The following is a 26569-nucleotide window of genomic DNA, read 5'->3' on the forward strand; positions in this document are numbered from 1 at the left end:
GGCTTCTAATTTGATTTATATTTAGTTCTTTGGTCTTTCCATGTGTCCCAGTCTTTTTTTCAAGGACTGAGGTTTTCAAAGAGATGCTTTTGTCCCTGATGGGGTGTGAGGCCTGAGACTACCTATTCCTCCATTTTGCTGTTTTGGAAAAGCTTACTCCTCATTTCTCATAGCAAATCTTTATTTCTCTTTGTTTTTCTTTCATAGTTCCTATACCTTTTTACTTCTGTATTAAATTTGATACAATTTTTCCCATTTAATTTCCTGCTTATTAAACTTATCTTAAATTGTATCTAATCAGCTATAAACTTCTTCATGTGTGTTTAAATTTTACTGTATATGATGCATTCATATGTGATGCTTCACATATATAACAATTTATAATACATAATGCAAAATATAAGACATAAATTCTAGATATTTTCTTTGTTTTGATGATTCTGGCCATTTTGGCATTTTGATTGCCTTTTTTGTGAATCTTCAGTTTGAGAAGAATTCATTGGAAATGACTCATTTTTTTTTTTTTAAGGAAATCAAATTTTCAATTTATGGAACAATCAATGCCATCTGGTGCTAGGAGTCATCAGACTAGGTGGAAGGTCAACCAGTATGTGATGAGGGTCTGGAGGGCTGCAGGTCCCAGAGTCAGGTAGAGCTGGAGATGCTGCCGAGGGGCTGGGTCCCCCACATTGTCAGGGCCCAGGACTGCTGTCTGCAAAGAGCGCACAAAGAAGTACATGAGTGCAGACAAGGTCCAGGCCAGGGTCGCGTAATAGCCATCACTGCTGAACAGCAGCCCTGTGAGCACACTGAGGATCATCCCCACATATTTGTAGCTGCTGTAGGCCAGTAGGTGGAAAGTACTCAGTTCACTGCATATGGTGGCCAGGTTGAGGCCAGGAGCAGAGTTAGTACCTCCATCACCACCCACACCAGTGCTGTTCTTGCACACAGGCCCAGCACCTTTGGAGAGAACCTTTTCTGAATGCCCAGTGCCACCCCAGCCAGCAGCACATAGGTGATGAAGGACATCATAGGGATGTAGAGGTCAGGGGCATTGAGGTCTTGCCATGGGGGCAGAGGAGCATCGCAACTGTACTTCACTTCCCAGTTCTTGTTTGTGTAGGGGGAGACAAGCAGCTCTAGCTTCTTGGCCACATAGGCTGTGTCCACAGCAAAAAAATACTTGAGTTTGTTCACAGACATAAAACAGTGTAGCTCCTATGTGCACTGTCCTTGGAGATGCAGTGAAGTTGCCATAGGCCATAGCCACGTTGGCCATTGGGTCCCCAAGCAAGTGGTTGACATTGTAGGCCACCTTAGCTCCTGGGTCTGGGTATCCCCCAGGTTGGTTGGAATAACCACCGCTTGTATGATCAAAGAGGGGAGGGGAATAAGAAGCTGCCTGGGCCCTGTGCTTGGAACAGTGGGCTCCGTAGCCCGAGTGATAAGCCATTGCTGCAACGTTCGCTCTCCCTGAGGGACGACTGTGCTGTCTCGTGGGTACCATTACTAATAGAGTCGCTGCCTCTCTCCCGGGACACCGAATGAGGTTACCCAGCAGCCTGAGACATCCTGGGGCTGGTCAACTGCGGTCGACATGTTTGTAGCGTCCATGACTAATCTTTATTCCACTTGACATTGGCTGGCTGTAGCTTTTTACTCTATATGTCCTTCTCCTTGGAGCAACTTTACTTTCTCATAGCATATGACTCCAAGAGAGAGTATGCCAAGAGAGTGTGGAAGTTTCCAGTTTTATAAGACCTAGACTCTGAAACTGGTAAAGCATTTCCTCTACTGAGACTGCATTGATCAGGCAATCAGAGCTTGAATTCTAAGACAGGACTTTTTACCTATCTCTCAGAGCATTGGTAAAGAAATCTGGGGACATGCAATGACATGATACTCATTCTAGCCTTTGAAAGATAAATATAGATCAAAAGAAGTTATCTTTAGAAACTTTAAATGGATGATTAGAATTGTTAAAAAAATAGTACTGGTTATTGGTCATATTGATCTTTGGGGGATCACTTTGGTCAGGTATATAAGTAGTGATATTCATAATTCATCTTTTCCAGAATGCCCCACCTTTGTCATTGACACATTCTATAATTCTTAAAACATAATTGTTTACATATGTTATAAAGATATTTTACTTTTGTTTTATCAAGAACATTTAAGTATCTCTATAAACTCAGTGAATGCTGATTGCTTGGAGAAACATCAACATGAAGGTACAATATGAATTTTCAGAAAAAGAGGTCCATCATTGATTTAGTGGAAAATGGTAATAAATATACTTTGACAATAAAGCTCAGTTTTGTAATGAAATACAAGTAATATTTTCTGTAAAATTTCCACTGGAAGTATTTGATACTTAAGAGTACTATTGAAACTTTTAGGTGCATAATTTATCATAGGCAAACATTTTAAGGTCTAAGAATGAATTACTTTTATATTCAGATGAATTTTTCACATTTAATTCTTATCTGCCTTCTTCTACATTCAAGTCTTCTTCAGTTAAGAGTTAAAGTACTAAATTTCATCTTGGGCTTTATGTTTTCAGTAGATTTAAAGATGGTTTTACACTTATCCTGCCGACAGGGGATTCAGAGACAATTACAGAAAGTCAGTCAATCTGTTATATGATGTGGGGAAGCAAATCAGGGCTTTAGATGCAATTCAAAGTTGAGCATCTTGAAAAGAACTTTCTAGAAATTACTCATAAATAATTTCCAACAGGGCTTCATTCAAATGATGACAAAAGTCTTTTAAGTCCCAAATATGTGCAAATGAATCTGACTTTGGCTTTGCATTATGATTTTTTCTTCTATTTGATTCATTTTCAAAGTCAGTATGGTGTCATTATTGTTTCTTTCAGAAGTAGCGAATACATCCAAACTTGGACATATGAAATTATTGTGCTTCTGGTGGATGAATTAATCCACCCAAAGCCTCAACACTTAAAAGCCAAACTTTTGGCATCTTTTCAGCTAGAATCTGAGGCATCAGACTAAGTGGATCTTAATTTAAATGCATGGATATAAATCTAATTGAGAAGGCTGTTTGTGCATATTATAAATTATTGATGAACAATGTATGGAAAGCAGTCTGAATTGTCCATTGAAATCCCCATTCAAGTATTCAGAATGAAGTACTATGACTTGTTATGTGATCAATGTCTAAGTGTTTGTTTTTCAAGGAAAAGGAATGTGCTAACCTAACCAGATAGAGCATTATTTCCCAGACACACTGATAGATGACTATTCCCTTGTACAATGACACCACTCTTTCAGTATTGTCCTGTTTGAAGTTTAATTTAGCCTCTTTCAGTCTAATCTCCTTACATAATTTTTTGCAAATCTAATACCTAAAACTGATTGTGTTCAAAATGAAACTTGATTCTACCATTTTTCAATCCCTTACTTAAGCTGGAACACTTAGAGACTGGTTTTCACACATTTTTCTTTCTTTCCACTTATGCACCCCAAATTCTTTCTATTTTGCCTTGGAAGTTTTCTAAATTCTGTCATCCAGTCTTTTTTCTGCTTCTGAGCTAGTTCAACCTGGTCCTGTCTTTTGCTTGGACCAAAGAAATAGGTTTTTTGCATATCTTCTAGCTTCTGGAATTTTTGTATCTTTTCTCTTTATTTTTAAGACTTTTTTAGTTGTCAACGGATCTTTATTTTATTTATTTATATGTGGTGCTGAGGATTGAACCCAGGGACTCACACATGCTAGGCAAGAACTTTATCATTGAGTCACAACCCCAGCCCCATTTTGTAGCTTTTTAATATATCCTTGCCACTGTGGTTAGTTGTTATATTTTTAAAAATTCAAGTCTGAGGTTGTCATTCCTTTATTTGTAAAGGCATAATAATATCAAATTGCATATTTTGGAGTAAAATTCAAATTGCATTGGCAAGCCTATTCTTTCCATCCTTACTTCCTGCTACTTTTGTCTAGAGACTATCCCAAGCAAATTATTTGTAGTTTGTTATGTATTTGTGATTTAGTTCATATTCTGTCTGATATTTCATCTGTTTCCTGCTTGACACTGTCTTAATCAGCTTCCAAGTTCAAACCTCAATACCACCTCTTTTCAAAGTCTTAGATAATACAAAGCTATTCTACTTTTATCTTTTTTCTTTCAATATTTTTAGTGTTGCATTTCCATATAGAGTGAACAATATTATCTAACACTATTAGGTACCTCCTATTTAACTACCATGGCAATCTAATTCTACAGATGAAGAAAATGAGGCAAAAGGAGTTTAAAATCCTACAGATAATACATGTCAAGGCTGATTGCAGAATTAAGAGGTTATATATTTAGGAAGCAGGACTTGACAGAGCAAGAAATTGAACTGTGATGCATTTGGAACAAAAACTGCAGCTCATCCCATGGGGAGCTCTGGAACTAAGATGGCTCTGAAGATCCATATCATCTTGCCACAGTTGAACTGGCACTTGCAAGTTCACTGACCAGTCAGTTAATGTTTGCTGTCAACAGAGAAAAGGAGTAAACCAGAACAAGATATCTCCCATCAATGATGGACCATCAATAGCTAACACTCCTGGTCCCTGGGAAATGAAGATCTCAAACATGGAAAGAATACTTCCAGGGGTCATCATGACTTTTATAACACTTATTCTTTCTATTGGTGTCTTCTTTTATGCCATCTGGTGGACTGATCAAGATCCACTTAATTTCCTTGTCTAGAAATTATACATTCAATATTTTTTGTGGTTGTGCTTACATATTTGATATGCATGCTTGATTTGTTGTTTGAAGTTAATCACTACTCCTTTCATCCTCCCAGTTGACATAGGAATCTTAGTATACTTTAAATCAGATCACCCCATCAACTCTTATAATATTATTTTTCAGCACTTTTACTGTTTCTCTACACTTAGATCATTATGATTACTGTTGTGTTGTACAGATTTTCTAACATGCTTATTATTCTTTAGTTCCTGCATTTCACTCCCTTCTCCAAATTCAAATTCCTTAAATGTTTCCTTTTATAGTTATTTCAGCAATTAAGTGCAAATTTGCTGTGTCTTCTCTTAGATTCTTTTGTTTGTTCCATCCTTAAATGTTCACTTAGTAGATTGTTAAATTCTAGGTTGGCCGTTATTTATTTTTAGTACTTTAACCACATCCTTCATTTTTTTCTGGACTTCTACTGTCACCTTGGAGGTGTTTTTAGCTGATATCAGTTCCTGAAGAAGGACACAACAGATAGCCTTCAGCTCCAACATTCCAACAAGCTAGGAAAATGAATGCCTCAGTTCAGAAGGAGGAATATGTGGTGCTAACTCCACTAGAGTTAAATAATTTGTTTTAAACAGGAGAAAAGTAGGGAAAGAAACAGAGATGAAGAAAAAATAATTAATTATTTCATATTAAAGGTAGACCTTTAGTGATTCAGAAAAAGCTCTCTGCCCAAATTCTTTAGTTCAGTGACCAAATATACTAATTTATATATTCCTTTCATGTTTTAGAAAGTAAAATATTATTTTCTGCCTTGTTTCTAGTTCCTCAACCAGCTGCCAAGGCAGCAATGTAATTAATTATTTATTTACTTTGTGGTTTAGCAGAGGGCAAATTTTATTTTCATATGAACTCAAGATGGGAAGCCTAATGATAACATTTGTAACCCCATTAAACTGAGACAGGTTTAGAATTTAAGGAGAAAAGCAGATGCACTAATACTCTGTGAAAACTGGATAACTTTGGCAAACTCAGTTAATATTTCCTTTTAGTTCAAGAAATTTCTTTGGAAATACTGGAATCTCATTTCTACTTTGAAGCAAAAGGGAGGAAGTTCTTACTATATAGAGTCTATCTCAAAATTTATGCTCCTTGTTTTAAAAAATGATTTGAGCTCACTTGCATCAACATGGGAATGTTTTTTTCTGAAAATAAGAATTAACTTGAGTGACAGAAAATGATCAATTAATGCAAAATTAATTTACACAAATGTCTACTCCACAACTTGACAGTTAATGAGTTAAAGGTGGACTACATAACTGCTCTAAACTTTCTGATTTCTGATGACAAAAGAATACTTACCAAATGCAAAACTTTCATGCTTCATATAATTGCATTTAGTTATAATCTCAGTTGAGAGGTTTTGAAGAATCACCTTGACTGGTTTTCCATGCCTGCCCTCCTCCAAAAAATGAAGATTTAAATATCTTACATTAGCTCAGGTGCTATGCTGGAAACACATTTTTAAATCTTAATTTTTAAATTTGTTCTAGCTAGTTATACATGATAGAGTGTATTTTGACATATTATACATACATGGAATATAACTTCTTATTCTTATGGTTGTACATGATGTAGAATTACATTGGTCATGTAATCATATATGCATTAGGCTACTAATGTCCAATTTATTCTACTATTTTCCTATTCCAATTCACCCTCTCTTCCCTTCATTCTCCTTTGTTTAATCCAAAGTACTTCTATTCTTTCCTAAACTCCATATTATTATGAATTATCATCCACATATCACATAAAACATTTGGTCTTTGTTTTTTTTGGGGGGGAGGGGATTGACTTATTTAATTTAGCTTGATATTCTCCAGCTCTATCTATTTACCCACAAATGCCATAATTTCATTCTTCTTTATGACTGAGTAGTATTCCATCATGTACATGTACCACATTTTCTTTTTCCATTCATCTATTGAAGGGCACCAAATTGGTTTCATAGTTTAGCTATTGTGAATTGAGCTGCTATAAACATTGATGTGGCTGCATCACTGTAGTATGTGGAAATAAAAATTTACTTAATATTTGTGTCTATAGATAAGAACTTAAAATCAAGCTTGGTAAATATGTGAAAGGTTAAGAATTGTTAAAGAGAGAATAAATAATGATGTTCACATCAAAATGGCAACTGAATACAACAAAAACTATATTCCATGACTTTTCTTTAAACACTTTACAAAGTTATTAAAATGCAAAGTTTCAAAAGTGCTGCAAACTTTGAAATATCATAAGGTCTTAGATGTGACTGGACTGAAATAATTACAATGACTGAACAAATCCTCTAGTTCTAGAATTCAAAATATAACAGGAAGGATAAACAAAAAGTGTTTTTCCATCCATAGTCCCTGTGTATATTCTACTTTAGAAATGCATTGCTTGCAAAAAGAAAAAAATGATTTTCCTTTGTCCTATGCATTCTCCAATCTCTTCATTTCTTCTAACCAAGCTCCCTTGGCAGCCTTGTGTCTATATTAATAATGTCTCACTTTACTTTGTCAGTTTTTGAAAAAAATATCTTTGTACTTGTTTTACTTTGCCTTTCACATGGCCACAGAATAACTGCTTTAGAAGTCCATGGTCAATATTCAAATCAAGTTGTAATTTAGCATGGTATTCAAAACTCTCTATATTAATGTGTCTGCTTCAAACATAGGCTGGATTTGCAGTTTTTCAACTTTGAGATGGTGTGAAACTAGTGCCCTTTTAATAGTAACATTTTCTTAAATTTTGAATTTGAATCTTTTCCTGGGCTAACAGTATGTATTACAGTACTCATGATGTTGGGCAGAAGCAGTGAGCTGCAACTATTGATCAACCCCGTAATCATAAGGAGAAATAATGGAAACTCTACAGTGTTTCATGAGGCAAAGCCATCATGTTTGGTAGGTTAGTGTATCAATTTCATTTTAAACTCATGATATTTTCCATCAGGTCTGGATGTCATTCTCTCTGATCTACTTGGCTATCTCATACTTTTTTCCTTCAAAATGCATTCAAGTGTCCTCCCAAGAAGCCTTCATAATGGGTCTTTCTTCACTGCCTTGAAATATCACTCCACTTAGACCTCTAAGAGTTCCCATTCCTCTGCCCACTGTACCCATGTGCTTTTGGTGTTTTGAAACTGTTACATATTCTGAGAATTTGCTAGATCCATTTAGGAAAGAAAGTGAATTTAGGTAAGCATTTTGGCTCTGATGAATGGTTGGTAGGAAAGGGAATCAAGTGACCGAGGCAAGATTTAGAATTGGTTCTGTATTATTTCAAGATTTCCATGATCACCTTTATTTTAAGTAGTTCAAGATGAATATATTCTCTAGTGCATATCCTTTTATTCACTTCATTGAAGTTTCCATGGGAGAGAAAGAACCTAGATCCTTTTCTTGAATGTCATATTAACTTCTTGTATCAATTTAGGCAAGACAGCAAAACTTAATTCGTACTTTTTAATAAATAGAATGGCTGTTACAGATTTCCTCTGTAGGTTTTTTATTTTCCCTCCAGCTCTAACATTATACAGGTCAGATTCTATACTCTTACCATTCACATTGTATCCATTTGTACAAGTATTTTAATAGGTTGCTTAAAGAAATTTCCCCTCAGCCTTAACATGTCTTAAGCATAAGTTTTGTTGGAACTTACAGTTTTAGGGGATCCCAAAGGAGCTTTCAAATTTGATTAAAAGCTTTGTGTATTTACTAGGGTTTGTCTACCTATATTCCAGGAAAGCATCTATGGACTTGCTCCTGAGGAATTCATGCTGCCTTTAACAATGACTCCCTTGTTGCCATGAGGTACAGTGGGCAGCAGACATATGACAGGACGGTTAGTGTCTATGAAGTCTAAATCTCTTCTTTGAACACTTGAGAATAATTTGATGCTAGACCACATTTGGTTTTCAATGATTGCCATACAAATACACTGAAATTAGGCAATTTATACTGTGATTTTTGTCACGTGACCAAAACCAGACTAAATAATTAAATATACCAAGGAAAATATCTTCTAGAGTAGAATGGCAATAGTTCAAGTATAGCAAGAATTTATGCAAATGGGATGGGTTCATACTTTCTAACACACTTCTGACTTCTGTCCTATGTCATGCTGGCCTCCCAAGAAGAGAGGGTTTTCCATTCTTCTCTTCTCTTCTCTTCTTCCACTTTCTTCTCTTTCATGTGGTTTTGGTGAAGACATTCTTATTTTTCATTAACTGGGATATTAGAAAGTAAGCTTTGTAAGACAGCATTAGAATCATTAGTAGCAACTTTGTGTTTTACCTAAAGAAATAATAATCAGTGAGACTATTTTTTAAATTCCTGCATTAAATATATGCTCCAATTTAAACTGGAAGATGCTTTAAGAGGAAAAACTTTACTTTTTTTTTTACTTCAAATCAATCTATAAACTAAAACAAAACATTGTATGCCCAAGAGGTATAGACTGTACATGTACAAATTAAAAACAATAATAGTATAAATTGTTATGCATCAAATTTCATATATTTTCTAAATTGGAAGAAAAATTTTAAAAAAAGTTATAGAGGAGTTTGGTATTAATTTTGTGACAAGACAAAGTGAAAAGAATGGGCTCTTGTTAAACACCTGCTAATTCCCAAGCCCTGCTGTAAATTCAGACCTAAAATTCACAATATGTGTATGTTGGGTATATATATTAGGCACATAGTATGATAGAAGCAGTAAATGAAAATATAAGGTAATCCTACCGCATGATAATTTTCAAACAATATTACCATAGGTAATGATATTATATGCAGCCTTAGGCAAAATGAAAATAATATGTTTGTATAAATCTGTATGTGCAATGTCCTTTTATATTCTTAAATGCAATTGAACTATTTACACCAAACCACGTGGATTTTGGACTATTAATAAATCAGAAAAATTTCAATATCAGCCTATATAATCCTATCTCATGACAACATAGTGCTTTTTAAAAACAATATATTTAGCTTAACAATTTTCCTACTGATGTACGTATTCATTGTTCCATATTTTTCATACTATAAATTACATGGTAATGTATGTTACTCTTCATATATCTTAAGTATTTTGATTAGTGTTGTTTTAGTCAGCTTTTTCACCACTAAGACCTAACCAGCAAAATCCTATAGGAGGGAAAGTTTATCTGGAGGCTTATGGTTTCAGAGGTCTCAGTCCATAGACAGCCAGTTCCATTCCTTGGGACTCAAGGTGAGCCTGAACATCATTGTGGAAGAGTATGGCAGAAGGAAGCACCTCACATGGTGATCAGGAAGCAGACTCCATTCACCAGATACAAATATATACAAATGTATACCCCAAAGCCACACCCCCAATGCCCTACCTCCTCCAGTCACACCCCACCTTCCTTCAGTTACCACTCAATTAATCCCATGAGGTGATTAATCCACTGATTGGGTTAAGGCTCTTAGCCCAACTCATTTCTTCTCTGAACCTTCTTGCACTGTCTCACACATGAGCTTTTGGGGGACACCTCACATTCAAACTATAACAAGTGTGTACATAGAAACAAATAATGAAAGTATAACTGATAAATCAAAATATGTCTGCATCTAAAATTATAATGGGATATCAGGAAGATGGTAGAATAAGAAACCCTGGACCTTCCTTCCCGCTTGAGCACACCAGTCAATAGTAATAAAAAAATTTATTTCACAAGAAATCTGAAAAGTTGTTGAAAGGTACCTGTACTCTGGGTGTGTACATCCAAGATGGTGAGGAAATTTGAAACACTTACTCACATAATCCCCATCCATCCCTAGTATTGTTTCATATAATTGACAGGTAAACACTAATCCCCAGCTTCTATTTAGAGAGGGAAAGCCATAGACTATGCATGTAAGGCCTCAGACTTTCTGAGGACTACCACAAAGATTGGCTTGTTTTTCAGCCATTTCAGAGTGCTTATGTAACCTGGCACAGTCTAGTTGCCTGGGGCCAGAAATAGTAGTATAAGTTAGTAGGTGCAATAGCCTCACATCCTCTCCCATAGATCAACACACGGTTGGTGAATGTTCAATTTACAAGTTTCTTCTGGGAGGTAGGGAAGAGTTATGACATATGTCCAATGATCCAACTTTTCCTGGGATTAGTAAGAGGACTGCATTCTGTTCAATCTGCCTCTAGCACTGTCGGGATCACCAGCTGGAGGTCACTGAGAAGAAAGATGATTATTTGAATTAACATGCATCTAGTGTCCATAACTCTTTCCCCTGACTCAGTGAAGAGGCAAAAAACAAAACAAGCAAACAAACAAAACTCCCAGATCTCAACTTCTCCCTGGGGAAAGAGTTAGACAGAGTGTCCAATGATCCAAGTTTTCTGAGGGCTTCCTGAGAAAACACTGGGCTTTGGTGTCATTCGATACCAAAGAATCTAGTAACTCTAAATAGGATCCAGTATACCCTAGATATTTTGGGACCATGAAGGAAAAAAAAAAAAGTGGATTGGACTGTAGAAAGTTTGGTAGGCACCTAGAATCTCTGGCCAAATTGATTTGACAAGTGTCCTCTCCTATATGAGGCTAGTCCATGAAGACTGAGAGAGATGGCTGTTTTGTCTAATGCGTAAGGTATCATTAAGGAATCAAGGAAAATGAAGAAGTAAGGAATATGTTCCTTAAAAGGGAACAAATAAATTTCTAGAGACTGACCCAAAAGAAATAGGATTTGTTTGACAAAGAATTCAAAATAACTGTCAAAACTATGCACAAAAAGTAAGCAAAAAAAATTCATGACCAAAATGAGAATCTCAACAAAGATAAAGAAAAATATTTAAAAGTACCAAGATTCTTGAACTTAAGAACATAGTAACTGAACTAAAAAATTCACTAGACATCTTCATTAGCAAAATAAAGCAATTAAGCAAAATAAAGGTACAGTGAACCTCAGGACTGGTTATCAGAAATTATTCAGTTAGAGGAGTGAAGAGTAATTTAAAAAATAACAAAAAAAAAAAGAATGAAGAAAGCTGCAGGGATTTATTAGATACCATCAACTTCATATACATTGTGAAAGGATCAGAAGAAGGGAAAGACCAGAAAGTATACACAGGAAGTGTACACTGAAAATTTCCCAAACCTGTGGAACAAAAGGGGCATCCCATTCCATGAATGAATTCAATTAAAATGTATACAAATAAATCACTGAGACACATTATACTAAGATTTTCAAAATTAAAGACAAAAGAGAATTTTGAAAGAAATGAAAGCAACTTGTTTTGTAAGTGGAAACTTACATGAACACAGCAGATTTTTCTGTGGACATCAGAGAGCAGAAAGATATATCTCAAATTCTGAAATGAAAAAAATAATCTTCTAATTAAGAATACTATCACTGATAAAACTCTCCTTCAAAAATGAAATAGAGATAAAGACATTGTCAGAAAAATAAAAACTGAAGTATTTTATCATCACTAGACCTGCATTACAAGAAATCCTAAAAGGATTAAAGTTAAATAACTTAAGAATAAAGGATGCTGAACAAAGACAAGATAGTATTAGAAAGTATAAAACTCATTGGTTAAGGTAAATAGACAAACACAGAAGACTGCATTATTGTATTATACAAATTCAAAAGATACAAGAAATAAAAACAACTATAATCAACATATTAGTGGGGTGGCAGTTGTAAAAATGTAGAATTTTCATGAATGATTAAAGCTGATATCAATCTTAAAGTGCAGTGTTATAACAAGATCTTTTGTACAAGCCTACAACAAAAGAAATATAGAATTTACACACACACACATGCGTAAACACACAAAGAAATCAGAGCACATCAATATAAAACATCAATGAAACATAAAAGACAGCAGAGAAATAAAGAAGGGGCAAAAGAACTACAAGATAAATGAAAAATCATTAATAAAATGGAAATAGTCCTTCAAAGTAAGTGAATTAAACTCCCCAATTATAAAAGTGTAACTGAATGGATGAAATTAAAACAAGATATAACTGTATGCTATTCATAAGAAACTCACTTTAGATATAACACATATAGACTGATAGTGAAGAGATGGAAAAAGATATTCCACACAAATGGCAACTAAAAGCAAGAGGTGAGTGGGCTACAGTTACATCCAACAAAATAGGCTCAAATCAAAAACTCTTAAAATATACAAAGTACTTTATGCAATGAAAAAAGTGTTGATTTACCAGGAAGATATACAAACAACAAATACATATGTACCCAATATCAGATCACTTAATTATATGAAATAGATATTATCAGAACTGGTAGGAGAAGTAGATAGCAATGTAATAGTATTATGAGACTTTAAAAGTCCCGTTTTCAATAATAAATACATCAACTATATTGAAATAATAATCAGCAAAAATGGTAACAGCAAAGTAGGCTTGAATAGCACTGTAGGACAAATGAATTTCACAGCCATAAACAGAAAATTCCATCCAATAGCAGAATACACATCTTCTAAAGAATACACAAGGAACATTCTGAAGAGCAGATCATGTATTAGATCACAAAACAAGTCAACTAATTTGAGAAGATTGAAATCACAAAAGGTACCTCTTCTGAACATGATGTAATGAAAGTAGATATCAATAGTTGAAGGAAAACTGGAAACTTTAAAAATATGTGGAAATTGATACATTTGAACAAAGGATCAAAAGTGAAATCAAAAGAAAAATTAAAAATATTTGAGACTCAAAAACAAAAATATAGCATACTACAATGAATGTGGCAAGCACAGTATGGAAAACTATTATAGTGAAAATTGCTATTTAAAAGAGAAAAAAAATCTAAATACCCTCATCTTACGCTATAAGGAAATAGAGAAGAAACTAAGGTTACAGTTGCAGAAGGAAAGAAAGAATAAAGATTAGCCCACAAATAAACAAAATAGAGAATAGGAAAAAAAAATAAAAAGAATCAATGAAACTTAAGAATTGTTTTTTTTTTGTTGTTGTTGTTGTTGTTTGGTTGGTTTTGTTTTGTTTGTTTTTTTAGTACCCTCATCTTTATTTGGGAAGAGGAGAAAGGAAATCCTGGGTCGTCCCCCACCCTGCGAGTCCTGCTAAGCTCTCTGAGCTTGGCTCCCTGTGGGGGAGGGGAGGGGACCAGGTGGCAGGGGCCTTCTGGAACTGGCCGGGGAGGCGGAGGGGGAGGAGGAGCAGGTTCGTCCTGGGCCGCTCCTGTGCGCAGGCTGGAGGTGTCCCATGCAGTGCCAGGGTGAGCGGCAGTGGCATGTGTGGAAGGGGAGTGCTGGGAGTGTGGGGTTTCTTGAGGTTCTGCTCCCCCCGGACCTGGTCCTCCGGTTGCCCTCCAGCCCTCGGTGTGGCCCACCTGGGTAGGTTTCACCTGTTCAGGCTGCTGAGGAGGAAGGGGGCTGGGCTGGGCGGGAGCGAAGTCAGGGGGCTGTGCCGCAGGGCCTGGGCCCCAACCGGCGCTGCCATAAATGCCGCGGAGCCTGGGTCGTCCGGGCCTGACCCCCGCTGTCCCCTTACACCCTCCCCGGCCAGCCAGTCACAGCTAATCCGACTTCTCCTCGTGGAGAAGTCCACCTGGTGGGCGTCCCTGTCTTGTCCTCCTTAGAGAGGTGCGCCTGTGAGTCCAGCCCAGACAGCGACACCAGGCCAGTGCTCGCGTTCACTGCTGGCAGGACCCGGGTTGCAGCCCCACCCGCAGGGGCGTCGGGACAGCGCCAGGGCCTGGAGCTGGACAGCTGGTACGCCTGGAGCTGCTGTCGGATGATGGAGTCCAGCTCAGGCGCAGTGACCTGCTTGACCCGCTCAATGACTCCCCAAGACCTGCTGCTGGTGCTCCTGGGACAGGTAGGGCAGGACCCGGGCACAGATGCCCTTGAGTCTCTTGATGGTTTCAGCCTGCTTGTGCATCTCCATGTTCAGGCCATAGGACATATCGAAGTACATCACATAATGATGCTGCATCTTGGACTTCTCACTGGCCAGCTTGTCACAGTCCAGCTTCAGGCTGTGATACTGGACCTGCAGGAGCTGAAACTCGTCTTTTATGCGGTAGCAGGAGTCCCAGGTGGTGATCTTGAGCTGCTGGGGTAGGTGCGACTAGCCCAGTGCTGGCTTTGTGGAAACATCATGTCAGGTGCGGCGGGTTGGGTGGGGTGGCGCGCTCTGCGCCCCAGTTGTGCGCCAGGCTTGGGCTGCTCTGGGCGCCTGTCAGCTGTGCCTTTGTCCTGGCGCCAATCTGCAGCTCCTGGGCAGCCGCCTCCACGCCCGGCGCGCCCGCTTCCTCAAGAATTGGTTTTTGAAAAAAAAAATAAGTAAAATTAACAGATCTTTATCTAGGCTAAGGAACAAAGGAGAAGAGAGAAAAGTCTCAAAATCAGAATGACAGAGAAGATAATTTAACTGATGCTGCTGCAATGAAAAGATAATGAGAATATTATGAATGATTAAACACCAAAGAGTTGGATAATCTAGAACAAATGGATGCTTTACTAGAAACCCCGACTACCAGTACTGAATTATGAAGAAATAGAAAATCTGAACAGATCTGTCAATAATGAAGTTGAACCAGTCATCAAAAACATTTCAATGAAGAAAAGTTCAGGACCAGGTAGCTTCACTGATAAACTCTACCAAATATTTTAAAAAGATTTAAATCTAATCCTGCTCAAACTTTTCCAAGAAATTGAAGAGAAGGAAACACTTCCAAAGTGATCTGATGTGGCCAGCATTACCCTAATTCCGAAGTCAAAGACACTATAAAGGAAAGGAGATGTACAATAATCCTGATGAACATATATTTATAAATTTTCAAGAAGCCGTAATAAATGAAATTCAATAGCATATTTAGGATCATGCACATGGCCAAGTGAGATTTATTTCTGAGATACAAAGAAGGTTAAATATATCATTAATTAATATGATACACTCCTTGAACAAAATAAAAGATAAAAATCACATGATTACCTCAACAGATATGGAAAAAGCATTTGACAAAATTTTACAAACTTTCATGAGCAAAACTCTAAACAAACTACAAATAGAGAAATTACCTCAAAATTATAAAGGTTAAATTTTAAAAGCCCATGGGTAATAACATACACAATGATGAAAAACTAAAAGCCTTTTTCCTAGGATCTATAGCAATATATGTCTGCACTTACCACTTCTATTCAACATAGTAATCAAAGTTCTAACAAGAGCAATTAGGCATGTATAGAAGTAAAAGATATCCAAGTGAAATAGGGAGAAACAAAATTATCCATGTTTATAGATGACATAATCTTATATATGGAAAACCCTAAGGGGCCATCAAAAAATGATTGAATTAATAGATGAATTCAGTAATGTTGTAGGATGCAAAATCCATTGTGTTTGTATATACTGACAACAAATAGGAAACCAGAAAAACAATCCCATTTACAATAGCACCAAAAACAATAAAATACTTATGAATAAACTTGAAGAGGTGAAAGAACTTTACACCAAACAGTATAAAAATATTGATGAAAGATATTAAAGAAAAATCAAACAAATGGAAAGACATCCCTTTTTCATGGATTGGAAGACAATACTGTTAATGTGCTCACACTATCCAAAGTGATCGAAAGATTTTTTGCTATCCCTATGATATATTTTACAAAAATTGTAAAATAACACTAAAATTTTTGTAGATCCTCTAAGGACCTATAAGGATACAATAGTCTCAAAGAAGAAGAATAAAGCTGGAGGCACCACATTTCCTAACTTCAGCATCTATTATAAGAATATAATAATTAAACAGTATGATAGTGGTATTAAAATAGACATATCAACCAATGGTCTAGAATAGAAAGCCCAGAAATCAATCTCCATCTTTATACTCAACTTATGTTTGTTAAGGGTTCCAAAAATATTCAATGGGTAAAGGATAGTGTCTTCAACAAATGAAATTGGGAAAACTGGATAACTAGTACAAAAGGATGAAAGTGTACTGCTGTCTTATGCCATATTCAAAATCAATTGAAGACCTAAAAGACCAGAAATCACAAACATCCAAAAGAAAGTATGTGAAAGAGCTTTGTGATATTAATCTCACAATAATTTCATAGATGTGACCTCAGAAATACAGATAACAAAAGCAAGTAGGTAAATAGGACTATATTAAATCAAAAATCTTTCTTACAACAAAGGAAATAATACACAAAGTAGAAAAGCAACAGATGTTTTGGAAGGAAATATTTGCAAACCATTTACCAAGTAAGGAGTTAATTTCCAAAATATATAAGGAACTCTCGCACTTCACTGGCATGAAAACAAAACAAAATAAACAAAAATTGGTTCTTAAAAAATGCGTTAAGAGGCCGCCGCCGCCGCCGCCGCCGCCGCCGCCGCCGCCGCCGCCGGGGCCGCCGCCACCGCTGGGATCCTCAGGTCAGAGCCCCAAAGGCCAAGTGAGCGGCGGGCGGCAGGGGGCTGGGAGGGCCGCGACTGGGAGGCTCGTGGCGCCTGGGCCAGCGGGATCCGCCCGGGCAGGCAGAGTCTGCGGGGCGGCAGGGAGGAAGGAGGCCCGCAGACCAAGAGCCGCGCCTGGGCTGGCGCAGCGCGGCTGCAGCCCCTGGGACCCGCGCCGCTGCCCTCCGGCCTCCGCTGGCGGCCCATGGCGGGATTTTCGTAGGTTCGTTTTATATGGGTGATGTCCCAGATCATCAATCTCTGCTGAGATTTTGCGCTGGATTTGAGAGTTTGGAGAATCCAAGCGGCCTTGTCACTTCAGTGGGTATTCAGCGGAAAATTTTCATCTTTTTGAAGAATTCTGCATTTTGCCAGTCACCTCTTATAACTGTGTGCCAAAGAAGGACTCCATGAAAGATGACAGAAGAAGTCATTGTCATAGCCAAGTGGGACTACACTGCCCAGCAGGACCAGGAGCTTGACATCCAAAAGAACAGCACCTGTGGCTGCTAGATGACTCCAAGACGTGGTGGCGGGTGAGGAATATGTCCAGCAGAAAGGGGTACATGCAGTCCAACTACGTGGAACGCAAGAACAGACTGAAGAAAGGCTCCCTGGTGAAGAACCTCAAGGACACCCTAGACCTGGGCAAGACCCGCAGGAAGCCAAGCACCAGGGACACATCGCTGACACCCAGCACGGATGCCGAGTACCCCTCCAATGGCAGTGGCACTGACCGCATCTAGGACCTCAACATCCCAGCCTTTGTCAAGTTCGCCTACGTGGCCAAGAGGGAAGATGAGCTCTCTCTGGTGAAGGACTCGCTCGTCACCGCCCTGGAAAAGTACACTGATGGCTGGTGGCAGAGCAGCTTCAATGTACACGTCGGCTGGTTCCCGTCCAACAACATGCTGGAGGAGGCGGACTAGGCTGCTGCCCAGTCCTCGAGCTTCCTGAGCCTGCGGAAGGGCGCCTCCCTGAGTAATGGCCAGGGTGCCCGGGTGCTACACGTGGTGCAGACGCTGTACCCCTTCAGCTCCATCACCGAAGAGGAGCTCAACTTCGAGAAGGGAGAGACCATGGAGGTGATCCAGAAACCCGAGAACGACTGAGAGTGGTGGAAATGCAAAAATGCCCGGGATAAGGTCAGCCTGGTCCCCAAAAACCAAGTGGTGGTCCTCAGTGATGGGCAGCCCTGCACCCTTCGCACGCCCCGCAGATCAGCTACACGGGGCCCTAGACAAGCAGGCGCTTCGCAGGCCGAGAGTGGTACTACTGGAACGTGAGGCGCCACCCAGCCCAGTGTGCCCTCAACGAGCGGGGGTGTGGAGGGCGACTTCCTCATTAGGGACAGCGAGTCCTCGCCCAGTGACTTATCCGTATCTCTCAGAGCGTCAGGGCAGAACAGGCATTTCAAGGTGCAGCTCCTGGACAACGTCTACTGCATCGGGCAGCAGCGATTCCCCAGCATGGATGAGCTGGTGGAACACTACAAGAAGGCACCCATCTTCACCAACGAGCATGGGGAGAAGCTCTACCTCGTCAGGACCCTGAAGTGATGGCGCCATGGTGGCCCCCCGGGGGCCTCTCCAGTGCTGCGCTGCTGGAGCCCTGTGGTCACCCTCCAGGGGGTCCTGCCTAGCCCACTGCCCTGTTCCATCGCCACCCAGGCCCTCGCAGCCATGCTCAGCCCTTGGCCTCCTGGTCAGCTTTAGAGGCTGGAGGCTGACGGGGCGTGCCTGCCCACCTGAGCCCTGTCCAGTTGGAAGAGCGGTTGTCTGTACAAATCGCCCCACAGAACTCTCCACGAAGCCACATTGGTATCAGCTAAGGACACCGGGACTGTGCCAGTGTGAAAGTGAACCACAGTGCTCTCAGTTGTGGTGGCCTGAGCTCCGGCTCCCTGGCACCAGGGGTCCCTGCCAGCAGCCCTCGTTCCAGATCCTGGCCCAGACGAGGCTCCCACACCTGCAGTTGCGTTTGAGGATAGCAATACTGGAAAGCCGGGTTGGTGGCAGTGAGGAACTCTCCAGTGCCTTTGAGGCTGTCTTGCAATAAAGAGAATTCCCACGAGAGTCAGTCTGTAGAAGAGGGACTAGTGATGTAGAAATACAGGATTTGGTAATTGACCCCCCAGATGTGCCATCGCCTAGTGCTGCTTCCTCTCACCCTTTGGCTTGTTTGAATTTCACAACTATGTATGTAATTCTCAAAGTAAGATGTATCTGTAGGGGTTTGTTGACACTAATAACAGATGTTTAAGGAAAACAGCTGATCTTTGGGGAAGGAGAGATAGGAATACTTTATACACACACATGTACATGTATATTATATATACACACACACACACACACACATATATATATATATATATATATATATATATATAATTTGCTTTACGGGGAAATTTTTCAGGGTTTACAAAAGAATATGTGATTGGTAGTAAAAGACACAATGTTTATGAAAAAATTGCATTTTCTTTTTTTCTTTACATTTGAACTTCTTTATAGTTGAAATATACAGTCTTTAGATGGCACATTCCTACAACTGAAGAAGGGGTCTTGAGATCCCCTAAACTTGCATACCCAGTTTTTTGGATATTGTAATAAAAAAGAAATATTATGACAAAAAATGGGTTAAGAACCTGAATAGATATTTCTCCAAGGAAGACATACAAGTGGAAAATAGGTATAGAAAAGATGATGAAGAACAGTAATAATCAGGAAAATGCAAATTAACAGCAAAATGAGAAATTATTCCACACTGTTAGAATGACCATTATCAAGAAATATAAGACTGACATGTTGGTAAGGATCTAGAAAAATTGAAACCTATTGTACATTGTAGGTGGGAATGATAATGGTGTAGCAGTCACTGTGGAAAGCAGTATGGAGATTCTTCAAAACATTAAAAATAGAGCTTCCATATGATTCAGAATTCCCACTTTTGGGTGTAAATACAAAGGAATGAAATCAGAATCTCAAGTGATATTAGTATTTCAGGGTTCTCTGCACTATTCACAATAGCCAAGACCTGGAAAACATCCAATGTCCATTGTAAGTTAAATAAATAAAGAAAATATGCTGTATAAATGCTGCAGAGTATGAACCTTAGAAAATGAAGGAATATTAAATATGTGATGAGGTGTATGAACCTTGAGGACAAGTGAAATTACCCAATCCTGGGACCAAGATTACATGAGTCCTTTTACCTGAGGTATCTGATGTAGTCAAACACATAGAATCAGAAAGTGGAGTGGTACTTGCTACTGACTGGGTCCAGGAGGAGATGAGGGTTTGTTGATCATTAGGCATAAGATCTCAATTATGCAAGATAAATTTGTTCTAGAGATTTGCTATACAATATTATCTCTGCAGTTAATAGTGTATGGTACACATAAAGATTAAAGTGTATACCTCATATATCTTCCAACTCAGATTGAACAAGGGTCCATGTACTTAGCCAACTTAGTCATGGAAAGAAGAGACTTTTTTTAACTTAATTAGTTTCTTCTAACTAAAGAACTGACTACATTGGAAGGAGATGAAAATGAATGGCATGATACTGAAATAATTCATTTAAGAAACAAAGTTTTCCAAATCCAGTTTTTCAACTCCTTCTACATCACATGATCATTTATCAAAACCCAGCAGTGAAATGAATTTTATTTTGTTAATAACCACAAGAAAATAAAATAAGTAAGATAAAATTGTGATGGATATTGTTGATTTGCTTATTCCAACTCTATACCCATTTTACAGATGCATCTTTAGAAGTCTTTTGAAGCTCAGGGATCTAATTAACCTGGTCCATGCTAAGAATCTAACCCAGAATGATTGAAAATATCAGTACACATCATTACTATACCACAATATAATTTAGAATAATAGAATTTGCAAAAAGAATGGAAAAAAATTATAACTAAACCATCAAAATAGCTGTATTTGTCAACAACATGAAAGAAAGTTGGGATTCTACCATAATTATCTGTTAGATTTTAGTAATGTTATTTAACCCTCTGGTTTCATTCTTTGAGTGTTAAGCTAATGAGTCATTTTTTTCTATTACATCATGATGAAGATCTAATCAGAAAATAGAGAAGTTTAAAACATGAATACTACTTGATGTGTGTGTGTGTGTGTGTGTGTGTGTGAGAGAGAGAGAGAGAGAGAGAGAGAGAGAGAGAGAGATACAGAGAGGTGGAATTTTTACAGGCAAACATTGTTAAAATGTTTTTAAATTTTATTTTAAAATTAAAGTTAAATTTAAATATTAAAATTAGTTTTTCCTGGATTTGATTCTTAGATCACTACATTAATTTCAGCAGAATGCTGGAGAATCCATACTTTTGGTCAAGGGTTATCAATGGCTATGTAGAAAAGTTAACTAGTTCTTAAATTCCAAGTCAGAAAAAAAAATTCTTAACTGTATTTTAAAAATATAAATCAAGATGAATGCTGCTGGTGAAATTTTCCTTCTAGGAGAGTGGAGAAATTGAATAGAGAAGTCATGAAGAATAATAGGCCAAAAAATGTATTCTTTCACTTGCATTTGCTTTTAAGCAGGTACTTATTGATTCACTCTTACAATGAATGAGAAATTATGATAAGGGACCTAGAAAGCACAAGAAACTAGAAAGGGATTGTGATTCTTGAGGAATTCACAGATATGCATTCAAGAGGAAAAAACAGTCTAAGAAAACACCAGAAACCCTATAAATCAACATATAATTGTCAAATAAATATTACTATAAGTGAATTCCCAGGATCCAAATATGAGAGAAGATTTAGAAAGGGAGGGTTTATAAAGAATATAGGGAGATCCAAGATGGCAAACTAGAGGGTGACTTTATATCCTGTCCCTCCAGAACTCAGGATTCAAGAAGGGGAGGTATTGAGAGACTCAGACCAACAGAGAGCCACAGGGTGAGTCTCTCCCATGGGGTGAAGCTGCAGCCGGGCGGCAGGCCCAGACAGTGGGCAGCTTCTCACAGCAGGGCAGGGCAGCGAGTCTTCCCCAAGCAGCCCTGCTCCCTCCTGTGGCCGGCATGATCCACAGCCAGCTTCTAGGAGCAGGCCCACCCAGTGAGAGCTTTTCAACACAGAGCCAATCCCAAGCCCTTAACCCAGTGGTGGGCCCCAACCTGCAGGCAGCTTCTTGGACCAGGGCAGGGCAGCAGCGAGAGACTTCCTCAAGCAGCCCTGCTCCCTCCCACAGCAGGCCTGGTCCAAGCCAGGTCCACAGAGCAGGCCCGCCCATTGAGAGCTTTTCCACACAGAGCCAACCCCAAGCCCTGAACCTAGTGGTGGGCCGCGGTCCGCAGGCTGCTTCTGGGACCAAGGCAGGATAGGGAGAGGTTTTCCTCCAGCAGTCCAGCTCCCTCAGGCAGGGACAGGCCCTGTCTATAGCCAGCTTCTAGGAGCAGTACTGCCCACTGAGAGGGTTTCCACACAGAACCAGCCCCAAGCCTTGACCCAGTAGCAGGATAGGGGCAGCTTTCTTCGGAAGCACTGATTAACAAGTTCCTCCAAGACTTCAGGCTACTGAAGGCTGGGAGGTGATATACTGGAAATCTACAGGGACATGATAAGCCAATAGAGGAAATCTGCAATATCTCAGAGTCCCACTGACATCTGACCAATATGAGAAAACAAGGGAAGAAAATGTTCCAAACAAACCTAAATACTATATCAAGAAAACACAATGACAGTACAGCAGAAGAAATGTCAGAAAGGGAGTTCAGAATGTACATAATTAAAACAATCAGTGAAGCAAATGAGGAGATGAAATAGCAAATGCAGGCATTAAATGATCGCACCAATCAACAGTTAAAAGAGAAAATATGGGAAGCAAAGATCATTTCAATAAAGAGTTAGAGATACTGAAAAACAACAACAACAACCAAAAAAAAAACCAGAAATCCTTGAAATGAAGGAAACAATAAACCAAGTTAAAAACTCCATAGAAAGCATAACCAATAGGAGAGAACACCTGGAAGACAGAACCTCAGACATTGAAGACAAAATATTTAATCTTGAACACAAAATTGACAAAACAGAGAAGAAGGTAAGAAATCATGAACAGAATCTACAAGAATTATGGAATAACATGAAAAGGCAAAATTTAAGAATTCTTGGAATTGAGGAAGGCTTACATAAACAAACCAAAGGAATGAACAATCTATTCAATGAAATTCTATCAGAAAATTTACCGAATCTGAAGAATGAAATGGAAAACCAGGTACAAGAAGCTTATAGGACTCCAAATACACAAAATTACAACAGACCCACACTAAGGCACATTATTATGAAAATACCTAACATACAAAATAAAGACAGTATTTTAAAGGCTGTGAGAGAAAAGAATCAAATTACATTCAGAGGAAAACCAATAAGAATATCAGCAGATTTTTCAATCCAGACCCTAAAAGCTAGAAGGGCCTGGAACAGCATTTACCAAGCCCTGAAAGAAAACGGATGCCAACCAAGAATCTTATACCCAGCAAAACTTACTTTCAGATTTGACGATGAAATAAAATCCTTCCGTTATAAACAAAAGCTCAAAGAATTTACAAAAAGAAAGCCGGCATTACAGAACATTCTCAGCAAAATATTACATGAGGAAGAGATGAAAAACAACAATGCAAATCAGCAACAGGAGGCACTAGCCTAAAGGAATAGCCAAATAAAGGAGAAACCAAATCATGTCAAAAAACAAAAATGATTCAAAAGACTGGGAATACAAATCATATCACAATAATAACCCTGAATGTTAATGGCCTGAACTCATCAATCAAAAGACATAGACTGGCAGATTGGATTAAAAAGAAAAATGCAACAATATGCTGCCTGCAAGAGACTCATCTCATATAAAGAGATATTCACAGACTAAAGGTGAAAGAATTGGAAAAAACATACCATGCACACGGATACAACAAAAAAGCTGGAATATCCATCCTCATTTCAGATAATGTGGACTTCAAGCCAAAACTAGTCAGAAGGAATAAAGAAGGACATTACATGCTGCTTAAGGGAAGCATAAATCAGCAAGACATAAGAATCAGAAATATCTATGCCCTGAACATTGGCTTATGCATGTACATCAAACAAATCCTTCTCAATTCCAGAAACCAAATAGACCACAACACAATAATACTAGGTGAATTTAACACACCTCTCTCACCACTGGATAGATCGTCCAAACAAAAATTGAATAAACAAACCATAGATCTCAATATCACAATCAACAATTTAGACTTAACAGACATATATAGAATATACCATCCAACAAAGAATGAATACACTTTCTTCTGAGCAGCACATGGATCCTTCTCTAAAATAGACCGTATTTTATGCCACAAAGCTACTGTTAGCAAATACAAGAAAATAGAGATACTACCTTGTATTCTATCAGATCATAATGGATTGAAATTAGAAATAAATGACAGAAAAAAAAAGAAGCTTCTCCAATATGTGGCGATTAAATAATACACTACTTTATGATGAATGGATAACAGAAGACATCAGGAGGGAAATTTAAAAATTCTTAGAAGTAAACGAGAACAAACACATCATATCAAAATCTCTGGGATAGTATGAAAGCAGTACTTAGAGGAAGATTTATTTAATGGAGCACATTAAACAAAAGAAGAAAAAATCAACAAATAAACGACTTAAAACTACAGCTCAAAGACCTAGAAAAAGAAGAGCAGACCAAAACAAAAAGGAGTACAAGACAGGAAATACTTACAATCAGAGCTGAAATCAACAAAATTGAAACAAAAGAAACAATTGAAAAAATTAACAAAATAAATAGTTGATTCTTTGAAAAAATAAAGAAAATTGATAAACCCTTAGCCACACTAACAAAGAGAAAGAGGGAGAAAACTCAAATTACTAAAATTCGGAATGAACAAGGAAATATTACTACAGACAAGAGTGAACATAATTAGAAGCTATTTTGAAAATCTATACTCCAACAAAACAGAAAACCTCTAAGACATCAACAAATTTCTAGAGACATATGAATTACCTAAACTTAACCAGGAGGACATACACAAATAAATCAATTTCAAGCAATGAAATAGAAGAGGTCATCAAAAGCCTACCAATAAAGAAAAGTCCGGGACCAGATCGGTTCTCTGCCACGTTCTAAAAAACCTTTAAAGAACAGCTCATTCCAATACTCTTCAAAGTATTCCGTGAAATAGAAGAAGAGGGAACCCTCCCAAAATCATTCTATAAAGCCAATATCACCCTGATACCTAAACCAGACAGAGACACATCGAGGAAAGAAAATTTCAGACCAATATCCTTAATGAACATCGACGCAAAAATTCTCAACAAAATTTTAGCAAATCGCATACAAATATATATTAAAAAGATAGTGGACCACGATCAAGTGGGTTTTATCCCAGTGATGCAAGGTTGGTTCAACATCCGGAAATCAATAAATGTCATCCACCATGTCAACAGACTTAAAGTTAAGAATCACATGATTATTTCGATAGATGCACAAAAAGCATTTGAAAAAATACAGCACCTGTTCATGCTCAAAACACTAAAAAAAAAATAGGGATAGTGGGAACATTCCTTAACATTGTAAAGGCCATCTACGCTAAGCCCATGGCCAATATCATTCTAAATGGTGAAAAACAAAGTATTCCCCCTAAAAACTGGAACAAGGCAGGGATGTCCTCTTTCACCACTTCTATTCAATATCATCTTTGCAACTCTAGCCAGAGCAATTAGACACCAAAGAAATTAAAGGGATATGAATAGGAAAAGAAGAACTCAAACTATCCCTGTTCACTGATGACATGATTTTATATTTACAGGACCCTGGAAATTCCACCAGAAAACGTTTAGAACTCATAAGTGAATTCAATAAAGTAGCAGGTTGCAAGATCAATGCTCATAAATCCAATGCATTTTTATACACAATTGATGAATCTTCAGAAAGAGAAGTTAGGAAAACTACCCCATTCACAATAGCCTTGAATAAAATAAAATACTTGGGAATCAATTTCACAAAAGAGGTGAAAGACCTCTACAATGAGAACTAGAGAACACCAAAGAAAGAAATTAAAGAAAATCTTAGAAGATGGAAAGATCTCCCATGTTCTTGGATAGGCAGAATTAATTTTGTCAAAATGGCCATACTACCAAAAGTGCTATACAGATTCAATGTTATGTGAATTAAAATCCCAATGATGTACCTTACAGAAATAGAGCAAGCAATTATGAAATTCATCTTGGAGAATAAGAAACCCAGAATAGCTAAAGCAATCCTTAGCAGAAAGAGTGAAGCAGGTGGTATCGCAATACCAGATCTTCAACTCTACTACAAAGCAATAGTAGCAAATACGGCATAGTATTGGTACCAAAC

At 38.1% G+C, this 26569-nt stretch overlaps 3 pseudogenes; 1 reads left to right on the forward strand and 2 right to left on the reverse strand.

Annotated features, from left to right (window-relative positions):
- Positions 1-583: 583 nt before the first annotated feature.
- Positions 584-1456, reverse strand: LOC124962388 (protein YIF1A-like; annotated as a pseudogene).
- A 12809-nt stretch (positions 1457-14265) lies between these two features.
- LOC124961173 (TLE family member 5-like) lies at positions 14266-14880 on the reverse strand (annotated as a pseudogene).
- A 2719-nt stretch (positions 14881-17599) lies between these two features.
- On the forward strand, positions 17600-18741 carry LOC124962346 (cytoplasmic protein NCK2-like; annotated as a pseudogene).
- Positions 18742-26569: the final 7828 nt, after the last annotated feature.

Source organism: Sciurus carolinensis, chromosome 12 (genome assembly GCF_902686445.1).
Source record: "Sciurus carolinensis chromosome 12, mSciCar1.2, whole genome shotgun sequence".
Lineage (NCBI taxonomy): Eukaryota > Metazoa > Chordata > Mammalia > Rodentia > Sciuridae > Sciurus > Sciurus carolinensis.